The following is an 11,751-nucleotide window of genomic DNA, read 5'->3' on the forward strand; positions in this document are numbered from 1 at the left end:
TCAAATCCTGCCCGTGAGACATACAAATCCAGCCATTGAGATATTTTTTTCTCCCTATTTTCTCCCCAATTTCGTGATATCCAATCGGTAGTTATTCTTGTTCCATCGATGCAACTCCCGTAGGCGAAAGTCAAGAGCCGTGCGTCCTCTGAAACATGACCCAGCCAAGCCGCACTGCTTCTTGACACAATGCCCGCTTAACCCGGAAGCCAGCCGCACGAACGTGTCGGAGGAAACACAGTACACCTGGCGACCGTGTCAGCGTACCTGCACCCGGACCACCACACTGGTCGCTAGAGCATGATGAGACAAGGAAATCTCGGCCTGCCAAACACTCTCCTAACTTGGACAATGCTGGGCCAATTGTGCGTCGCCTCATGGGTCTCCCAGTCATGGCCATCTGTGACAGAGCCCGGGATCGCGATGCAGTGCATTAGACCGCTGCGCCACTCGGGAGGTCCCCACAAATTGATTTTAACAAACAATTGGTCCCCCCAAAAATGCAGCCCTCCTTTGCATTTCAAAATCCCCATGTGGCCCTCGAGCCGAAATGTTTTCCCACCCCTGATTTAGTATCTTAAAGAGATTGTAGTAACTCCTAACAGGTTTTTACCAGATAAATATATAGAACTGGTGTTGGGGATGTTCTGTCCTGAAGAGAGGGTTACATAGCTACTAATCGGCCACACAAGTAGTGTAAAATGGATGGAAAGCAGACAGATGGGGATTGGAGTCGCTGGCACAGTTAGCTGGTCTGTCAATCTGCCGTTAGGTGTTTGGATGTACTCTCTGAACTCTAAGTTCACCCGAGACAAAAAGCTGTCCGCGATAGGCTGGACTTTTTGCACCTTGCCTTTTCCCTTCAGAAAGAGTGCCACTTAGCCCTGAAAAGAAAAACGACGGCTCAGCAATGTTCCAGTCTAGTTCTTGAAAATATAATGGATAATTTCCTCCTAATTTCCTTGGAAATGTTCACTGGGAAATGTTTATTGATCTGAGCCGACTGGATTAATAAATGTCGTGGCATCTTGGCTACCTAATTTTGTTAGCTCCCTAACTATCCAATAAATGAAGACATACATTTCTGTAGTATTACAACAGGCTCATTGTCTATAACTGCTTTGTGACTTTGTACATTGTAATTACAAGTACAGTTTTAGTGACCACCCACTAGGGAAAAAATGGTTGAATCAGAATGTTGTCCACGTAATTTCAACCCGAAAAATCTATATGTTGACGTTGAATCAATGTGGTAAACTGATCAGATTTGCAAAAAGTCACCAACGTAAAGGCATTCCGGCTTTTCCGCCAAACCTAAATCCAAAGACATGGTGAAATATTGTCAACTCAGCCAAATATAAATCATAACCAGATGTTGAACTAACGTCTGTGCCCAGTGAGTATGTTGTTTTTAATTGGAACCCTCTTGCTTCTTAATAGAAGATGCAACTTCCAGGAATTCTGCTATCTTGATTGGCTCTTGTGTGTCTTCCAGGAGCAGAGAGCACTTCTGTGATTGGTGGATATTTTCTAGCTCTTGCCCAGGAACCATCTTAAAGATTGATTCCGATTTCCGCCTTTGCCCCAATATGAGATTTCACAATGTGTTCAGTGTTAGGAGGACACCCTGATTTTCCAGGAAATAGATGCCCTTAGTATACTATAGGCATTGGCCCTGTTCTGATATCTGCACTAACATACCACTTAGAATGAAGGTATGTCTTGGGCATGCTTTCTAAACGGTATGATAGTGTGGATATTGGAACCTAGCTATGGTTGCTACACTCTTAGAAAAAAAAGGTGCTACTAGAACCATAAAGGGTTCTGCAATTGTCCCCCATAGGAGAACCCTTTGATGAACCCGTTTTGGTTCCAGGTAAAAACCCTTTTGGATTTCACGCCGAACCCTTTTTTCAGAGCGTTTTACATGGAACCCAAAAGGGTTCTACCTGGAACTAAATAGGGTTCTCCTATGGGGACAGACGAAGAACCCTTTTTTCAGAGTGTTTTACATGGATCCCAAAAGGGTTCTACCTGGAACTAAATAGGGTTCTCCTATGGGGACAGACGAAGAACCTTTTTTTCAGAGTGTTTTACATGGATCCCAAAAGGGTTCTACCTGGAACTAAATAGGGTTCTCCTATGGGGACAGATGAAGAACCTTTTTTTCAGAGTGTTTTACATGGATCCCAAAAGGGTTCTACCTGGAACTAAATAGGGTTCTCCTATGGGGACAGACGAAGAACCCCTTTGGAATCCTTTTTCTAAAAGTGTAGAAGAAAAGTTGGATAAATATGATATATTTAGAAGACAAGGGGCAGACAGTGTTAGATGAGCAATCAGTCCAGGCGAGCTGAGAGTTAGAAACCAAGATCCAATTGCCTGAAGAGGAGAGGAGGAGGAGGGGAGGAGAGCTGTATTTTGTGCTGGAGAGGGAGCTTGGCGGGTGGGGAGTGCTGAGAGTTCGTCTGAGGTAAGGAGAGGTGAGAGGATGAGCGCCGACGTGATCTCAGTTCAGTTGATAAGGGACAGGCAGGGCTGTGTGTGTGTGTCAAGGGGATAAAGCTGGGTCGGTCTCCTCAGCAGTAATCCAATCAACAGGGAAGCTGGGACGGATGACTGTCAGGATACCACAGAGTTACACCAGGACACATTCCCGCTGTCACCGTCTGAAGCAACACACACACACACACACACACACACACACACACACACACACACACACACACACACACACACACACACACACACACACACACACACACACACACACACACACACACACACACACACACACACACACACACACACACACACACACACACACACACACACACACACACAGGGGGACTATGCTATTGTTTACCAGAGTCAAATGGGAACAACAACACCCTCTCTGTGTGAGAGTCTAATGGATAGGTTATTGTGTGTCTGGCTGCAGCTGTACTGTATTTGGTCCAAAGGTACATTCAGACCACACTGGAAAACCACAGGTAGCCAAGACCACACTCTGACAGTTAGGAACAGGAGTAGGCAATCTTACCCTGCCTGTGCGTGTGTGTGCGTCCAGGCTGTTTTCTTCTTCAGCCAAGCTGTAAAACAGGGATTCTACTAATCAAAGCCTTGATTAGAGAATATGATTAGTTGATTTGTAGAATCAGGTATGTTTCTGCTTGGATGGAGCATTTGTACATCTGAGTAAGAAGAATGATGTGTACTGATATGTATTTATTACAGCCAAGTACACCAGATCAAAGGTGCATTGACAAATACATTTCTGACATGATAATGAGCTAATTATCAATTTGATATCAATGGCATTTAATTGCAGACACCAAAAGATCTGGCATGGGGTGGAACGAGATTGAGCAGACAACCCAGAACAGAGTGTGATGAAGAGTCATCAATACCCTATGGTCCCTGGGGAACAGAGTGCGATGGAGAGAAGTCATCCATGGCTATGAACGATGGGCCTTCGTAAGTAAAAAGTTTACTTTACTTTCATCTATCTGATGACTGTTATTTATCGAATCAACTAACTACGTTTTAATTGTTACCAGATTTAAATTAATCATGTAGCAATAACTCATTAGGAATTTGGTGCTTCTTGCCTCTTCCTCGTGTTGATATTCAGTTCAAACCACTTTAGACATGGGCTGCAGCTCCCCATCTTTCCTGGTCTGGGAGGTGAGTTTATTTTCTTCACCTTGTGTTGAGGTTCAAAGTTAAGTTAAATCCTTTGGTGCACTCTGGTAGAAAGGGATGGTTCCGTCAGGCTGACAAGCTCTCTGAACTCACTCGGGGCATGGCTACTTACTATACAAAGTTTATAGGAGACAAATGATCTCATGGCTCTTAAAATCACATTCCTATCTTAACAAAAATACTTATCATTTTTCATATTTAATATACAACATAGAGGATGGAGACTTCGTGTAGTGGGTATACTTTTCAAGTTACAGTATTTCCTTTATAACCTTTTTAATGACATCACAAAAAAAAACAATATGAAGTTATTATTCTTTAGATCACCTCTGACCATTCCCCACATTCTTATGTTAGGAATATTGTTCCAGTATTCACGTTTTAAACATGTTAGTTTCAGCAGGAAAGGTATGTTAACAAAGAACATTCCTTTGGTTAATACTGGAGAGGGAGACCCTAGATCTTTCACCTTGATTTATAACAGGGTGTGAGCTGTCAACCCCAAATCAGCTCCCTTCTCCCCCCCCCCCATCTGTGTGTGAGAGAGGGTCTGGTTACTGTCATCCATTGCCATGCTGATCTGACCCATTCTGATCCTCACAGGACAGTCATGACAGTAGAGACATCTGATCACATTTTTTACAGTCCAACATAATCACACTATTGGTAGAATTAGTGTAAAATACAGTATAATAATAAACGTTTTAAAGTTAAATTCGGCACTCCATTTTTAATGAAATAACATCAGAACATTTTAACAGAAAAAACTGCTTCATTGTTCTGCTGTTTGAGCAGACCATGAACTTGGCAGATCTGCCACAATGAATGTCTTTGATGTGCTAAATAAAGAGAATGGCTTAATTACTATTTCGCCACACTCACACAAAACTGATTTTAATCACTTGTTGCTCTTAGAAATACAGTATTCAATGCAATGCATTTTGGTTTTATCTCTGTAATTAAATGTATATAATTTATGAACAGCCTAAAACAAATGTTGTTTTATTTTGAAAATATAAAAAATATATTATACCTGAGTATCGCTGACTGCAGTAATCTGTCAATCAAAGGCTGTTTCTTCCATGTTGTACAGAACATATCCTGCTAATTACTGTTGCAACAAGGGATCTCTCCAGCTCACTCCTGGGGGGGATGCAGGCTAAAGGTGGCCACATAACATCAGGGGGGGCTGAGCGTAACCTCTGGCGGCAGGGAGAGATTCAGATGCTCAACCGTGAGTCAGAGTTATATCATTAACACCAGACAGGGGAAGGTTACAGGGTCCATGATGAGCTATTGGAACAGACTGTAACTTTCATATTGATTTTGTGATATCCTCTGATTGATCCTTAGCGTTATCACACCTCTGTGGCTGAAACTCTGAAGAGGAAAGCCAACCAGACACACACAGTTCCTGCATAATGGAGACCTGACTCCTATGCCTCCTTATTGCACTCACAATCCCACTTCTGACACCAACCTCCTTCAGAGTCAAGTGGGATGGTGACTAGCTGCATTATGCTAGAAAACTTCATTCACTTAACTGAAAAAGTCAATAGGTATGTGTGATTCCCATTTCCCAGTTTGGAACCAGGACCAGGGGCTCTGCACTGGGGCCCACCATCACCTTTGACCCCTGACCCTGTGTGTGTCTGTTAGTGTGTGTATCCAATTTATGTTGTGTTCAATTTCTGTAGTTTCCAATATCCGGTGTATGTCGGTACCAGTTTCTGTTGTGACAAATTATTATAATGTAGTATTGTACCGTACTGTAGACTCTGCCAACAGCTGTTGCTGTGATTGATATCTCCCTGTACAAGGCCTGAGGCTCTAACATCCATGTAACATGAGACTCAAGGTTCAAGGCCAGTTCCCATGGGAGATGATAATGATAATCCAGGACACTGACAGAGGAAGTGCAGATGGAGGAGAGAAATCAACCAGAAGTTCAGGTATCTGAGGTCACAGAGGAAATAAGCTGATTGGTGGTATTAGGAAGTTGAGTGTACTGTATATTGGCAGCCAGGGCTCTGCCACTGCCCCACGTCAGAGGTACTGGGCCATGCATCATACCGTGACACCATGTTGCGCATGAGAGTCCCTGGGATATGCAGGGAAGCGGGTAGAGAGAGAGGGGAAGGGGGAGGGACAGTCTGTGTTGGGTGGCATGCTACTCTCAAGAGGCACTTGGAGTTGGCCAGACAGACAAGGTATTGTCTAGAAGGGATACAGCTTTTGTAAAAATTGACTTTTTGCAGCAGGTTTAAAATAATGTATGCAGCAGGTTAGGAGATTTGACGTAGCTAAGATTAGGAAAAGGTTTCGGTTTAGCGAAAATGCAAAACAAATCTAATTTTCACATCAAATTTGACAAAAGCTGCATCCCATCTAGACATGACTGACAGACAGGCCTTATTATAACTAGCTATGCAATGCAGTCTGACCTCATTGTTTATGTTGGTATGACTAATGCTGTTGTCGAAACACGTCCTATTGATTTTTTTAACCCGGAAAATGTTGAGAGTAGTTCTATACTGGAGTTATTCACTGATCTCATTGATTATGACTCAGAGGGTGAGGGGAGCAGCTGTGGTTAGGGGATCTATAACAGTCCATCTTATATTCAACACACTCTCCACTAAGATAAATGCTTATGGAGAATCAGTCATTAGTTCTTTCTCATTTCAGCATGAGCATGATCTCCTATTAAGGCTATCGATTCTACCTTTAGAAAGATATGTATTTTCTAAATCTTTGTGATAGGATTTCAGTGACAAGCCAGACTGTAAAAGCTAGGAGTTTTAACTGAGTGCAACTGAGTCCTTTTTGAGCAGAGAACCGAGTCCGATTTCCGCCAGCCACTATGTGATCTACAGATGGATTGATCTCATAGCAACCACATCGCCATGGCAACCTGGGATACAGATACCACGCTGAGGTAACTTGACGAGTGATGATTGGATGCTAGACTGACCCCCCCCTTCCCCCGACAATGTCTTGTCTTGTTTCCACCTTTCTACTCTTATTTTCTTCTATCCATTGCAACATTCACACCATCCCCATACAGCTCTCCTATAGGCTGCTATTAGATTCCATCCACTTTAGGATTGTTGTGTAATTATCATGTTTATAATTATCCTGTGTGTAATTATCATGTGTGTGATGACATATACTTTAATTTAACTTGGGTCTTGCATTAACTGTTGACCATGATCATTACACATTTTCTAAATTCTCCAGAATGGGTAAAGAATAGATATCCACCTGACAGTGCATTACAGCTTTCAGAATATCAAATCAAATCAAATTTATTTATATAGCCCTTCGTACATCAGCTGATATCTCAAAGTGCTGTACAGAAACCCAGCCTAAAACCCCAAACAGCAAGCAATGCAGGTGTAGAAGCATAATAGCATAACTTCCTGTATCCAATCAGAACACTGGTCTTGTGTTTTACAGAGTCTGACGCACTGAGGACTGGCAGGAACAACACTTATAGCCTCCTCTCGTGTCCATGTGTCTGCCACCCAGGCTTTCATCTATCTCTAAGTCTCCCTGGAGGAAAGGAGTGTTTGATCAAATTAAATATCATCATAAAAGGTCATCAGATTATTGAGTGAAATGTCATCCCAGCAGAACACTGCTCTTCTCTCTCTCTCCTCCATTGTGTGTGTGTGTGTGTGTGTGTGTGTGTGTGTGTGTGTGTGTGTGTGTGTGTGTGTGTGTGTGTGTGTGTGTGTGTGTGTGTGTGTGTGTGTGTGTGTGTGTGTGTGTGTGTGTGTGTGTGTGTGTGTGTGCGTGTGTGTGCGTGTGTGTGTGTACATACTGTTTGACTGATACGTTCGAGTCCCATACAGTACATGTCTTTGTGTCACAAGTGGGGTGGAGGAGCATGTGTCTTGTGTACTCCTGTTCTGTAACATGTACACAAGTTTTACCATTTGAATGCATAACATGTTTTCAACCAGGTAGATACAGAGGCATATGTAAAACAGTGGCCATATATATTTAAAGGAAGATGCATGTAATTTGTAAACACTAACCGAAGCCCCAGTTTCCCCTGCTCTACCTAACAACAACCCATCCCTCTCATTTCAGCAGACCTTCACTGTGCATGACTTAAAGTGTGGCCATTTCACGAGATTCAATTTGTGCCAGATAGGACAAGCAGTGTTCAGACCACTCACGTAATGTTCTGACCACTCGTGTAACGTCAGTGTAACCTCACAGTGGTCCGCATAGGGCCGCTGAATGAAACATTTAGAGTGGCACACACACAGAGAGATTAGACTTGTTATGGTGTTCTGATTCCATCCTACTCTGGGACATGTGTTGCTGCTGTGGTTCTGGAAAATTGCTTGTTTGTCCGTCCCCTCAAACAGGGCCAGCTCTTCAGAGGCCCCTTGTCATTACATTTACATGTTTCACTTGATTTTGTAGTAAAAACAGTTTTTTTGTATCAGTTTGTTGGTTTGGCTTCAGTTGATTGGTGTTCATTCCTGCACAGATGGCCCGTGCACACTGTCCCGTGCACACTGTCCCGTGCACACTGTCCTGAGTGCTCTGAGATGTCCCAGATCTGTGAGCATCACTCTGCTATGACTCCAGTCACCTGATGTTCAGCCTCTGGTTCTGTTCTACCCACAGATATAGATGCTGTCACTGCCTCCGGTGGGGGAGAGGAGAGGTCTATAAGCTCATCAGACTAAACTACATATTTTACATCCCCTACCTCTGCAAATGACAAAGATTTGCGCATACAGAGCATTGTTCCTCAAACTCAAACGACGTTATATCGAATTAAATCTTCCCCCAACAGAATGCTCTTTTTCAACAAAATGCTCTTTTTCAACAGAATGCTCTTTTTCAACAGAATGCTCTTTTTCAACAGAATGCTCTTTTTCAACAGAACAGAATGCTCTCCACTGATTAGCTGAGTGAGTGGCATGGGCGGGGGGTTTGGAGTGTTGAAGGGAGTTGATTTGAGTTCACCCTCTCAGCTGAGACCATGGGAATGTGGTTTTCTAGAAACTCAGAGACCGATACTAATGGAGCCACTGTTCAGCAGGAGGAGCTGTGACAAAGAGTTTAAATACATTTTATGACTTCAATTATCTTATTTAGATGTGTTGTGATGATGGTTCTTCTGGAATAGCTACAAAGGGGTCAAAGTAGAAAGCGAGAAGCGTAAATATGAGCAGAAACATTTGACTGGTCAGCAGACGGAGACCGACAGACGTCAGTCACGGTTCATTCAGTTTATCAGTGGATTCAGTGGTGATATCAGTGGTTTATCAGTGGATTCAGTGGTGATATCAGTGGTTTATCAGTGGATTCAGTGGTGATATCAGTGGTTTATCAGTGGATTCAGTGGTGATATCAGTGGATTCAGTGGTGATATCAGTGGTTTATCAGTGGATTCAGTGGTGATATCAGTGGTTTATCAGTGGATTCAGTGGTGATATCAGTGGTTTATCAGTGGATTCAGTGGTGATAGTGGTTTATCAGTGGATTCAGTGGTGATATCAGTGGTTTATCAGTGGATTCAGTGGTGATATCAGTGGTTTATCAGTGGATTCAGTGGTGATATCAGTGGTTTATCAGTGGATTCAGTGGTGATATCAGTGGTTTATCAGTGGATTCAGTGGTGATATTAGTGGTTTATCAGTGGATTCAGTGGTGATATCAGTGGTTTATCAGTGGATTCAGTGGTGATATCAGTGGTTTATCAGTGGATTCAGTGGTGATATCAGTGGTTTATCAGTGGATTCAGTGGTGATATCAGTGGTTTATCAGTGGATTCAGTGGTGATATCAGTGGTTTATCAGTGGATTCAGTGGTGATATCAGTGGTTTATCAGTGGATTCAGTGGTGATATCAGTGGTTTATCAGTGGATTCGGTGGTGATATCAGTGGTTTATCAGTGGATTCAGTGGTGATATCAGTGGTTTATCAGTGGATTCAGTGGTGATATCAGTGGTTTATCAGTGGATTCAGTGGTGATATTAGTGGTTTATCAGTGGATTCAGTGGTGATATCAGTGGTTTATCAGTGGATTCAGTGGTGATATCAGTGGTTTATCAGTGGATTCAGTGGTGATATCAGTGGTTTATCAGTGGATTCAGTGGTGATATCAGTGGTTTATCAGTGGATTCAGTGGTGATATCAGTGGTTTATCAGTGGATTCAGTGGTGATATTAGTGGTTTATCAGTGGATTCAGTGGTGATATCAGTGGTTTATCAGTGGATTCAGTGGTGATATCAGTGGTTTATCAGTGGATTCAGTGGTGATATCAGTGGTTTATCAGTGGATTCAGTGGTGATATCAGTGGTTTATCAGTGGATTCAGTGGTGATATCAGTGGTTTATCAGTGGATTCAGTGGTGATATCAGTGGTTTATCAGTGGATTCTGTGGAAAACCCCTTAATCTAAGCTAAGTAATGTTCAGCAAGCGAGTTGACACGTTTACCAAAAACAATGGTGTAACCTTTTTGATGCTATGTGAGGGTGAAATAGCACACTTATTATGGGGTCATCACGAGCTAAATGAAACTGCAACTACAACTCGAACACATAATTGAAAACGTTTGAAGGTGGCTGGCTGGTGGGTATAGTAGGTCAGCCATGTTCTCCATGGCACTAGAGAAGAAGAGTGAACCCATCACAGCCTGATACTCTGCTCAGAGCTCATTAAAGGTATGCAGACTACTGGGATTCCTCCTTGTGATAACTGTCCTTTCTAGTCTCTGGTCTGCTGTAATACTCTGGTCTGCTGTAATACTCTGGTCTGCTGTAATACTCTGGTCTGCTGTAATACTCTGGTCTGCTGTAATACTCTGGTCTACTGTAATACTCTGGTCTACTGTAATACTCTGGTCTACTGTGTAGTAAGGAGCAAATGTAATAGTTTCTATCAAACTAATAATTTAAATTAAATGTCCCCCTCTGTCAATAGATGTTGAAATCAATGAATCACGTTTTAATATCATGATATGTAATCATAGCTTTCTTTTTTATTTTGATATTATTCAACTTTTTGAAGAACCTGCAAACGTACTGAATGATTGATTAAGGAATAAACAACCTTCTTACTGCTATTGCTTTGGTGTTTTAACTGAATGTTTTAAATGATCTAAGTAATTCATTAAATCAATCAATAAATCACTAAATGAATGAATTAACCAGAGACAGTGGAGTTCACCGGGGTCAGAGAGGGTATTGTATGTCTATAATTCACTTCAATAAAATGGACCTTTGGGAACAATAAAGAACAATAAAGGTGGATATGGAAGACTATTTCATTTAGTTTGATCTGTTTGTGGTTTTGTCATTCCTGGTTCTATATCTGCAATGGCAGTGCCAAAGAGCCCAGACTACGTGTTCTCTCTGTTCTTCTGAATTGCTTAAGGACAGTTATTGTTAGTACACAGGGCCGGCCCTAGGCACAGGTGACATAGGAGGAGGGACACAGTCAGGGTCTCTACTTGCTGTTGAGCTATAATATTAGAATTACACAAGGTGCCATTTCGAAATGTGGTTGTGCATTAGCAGCCCATGTCAGCTCAACATTCTTTGATTGGTAATTTAGTCTAACCAACTATCTAAACAAATTACTGACCGGGCATGCAGGACACATTCCCTGTTGGTACAAAGGCCCTACAAAAGGCTGTTCTGTTCTAACAACTGCATGGGTCAAGCAGATTCGCCTTTAGAAAGGGTTAATAATCCCCAGGATAATTGTTAGATGTCTGGTCATAGGGGTCAAGGGTCAGGTCAAATGGTGTCAACACAAAAAATACATTGGGTCAATAGAAACAAACCCATGTGAATGGGAGCCAGTGTGTGAATGGAGTGGAGTTTACAGGTGATATGGGGTGAAGAATCACTTTGTGTGTGTGTGTGTGTGTGTGTGTGTGTGTGTGTGTGTGTGTGTGTGTGTGTGTGTGTGTGTGTGTGTGTGTGTGTGTGTGTGTGTGTGTGTGTGTGTGTGTGTGTGTGTGTGTGTGTGTGTGTGTGTGTGTGTGTGTTTGATTTTTAGGACTTCT

This window comes from Oncorhynchus gorbuscha, linkage group LG14 (genome assembly GCF_021184085.1).
Source record: "Oncorhynchus gorbuscha isolate QuinsamMale2020 ecotype Even-year linkage group LG14, OgorEven_v1.0, whole genome shotgun sequence".
NCBI classification, from domain to species: domain Eukaryota; kingdom Metazoa; phylum Chordata; class Actinopteri; order Salmoniformes; family Salmonidae; genus Oncorhynchus; species Oncorhynchus gorbuscha.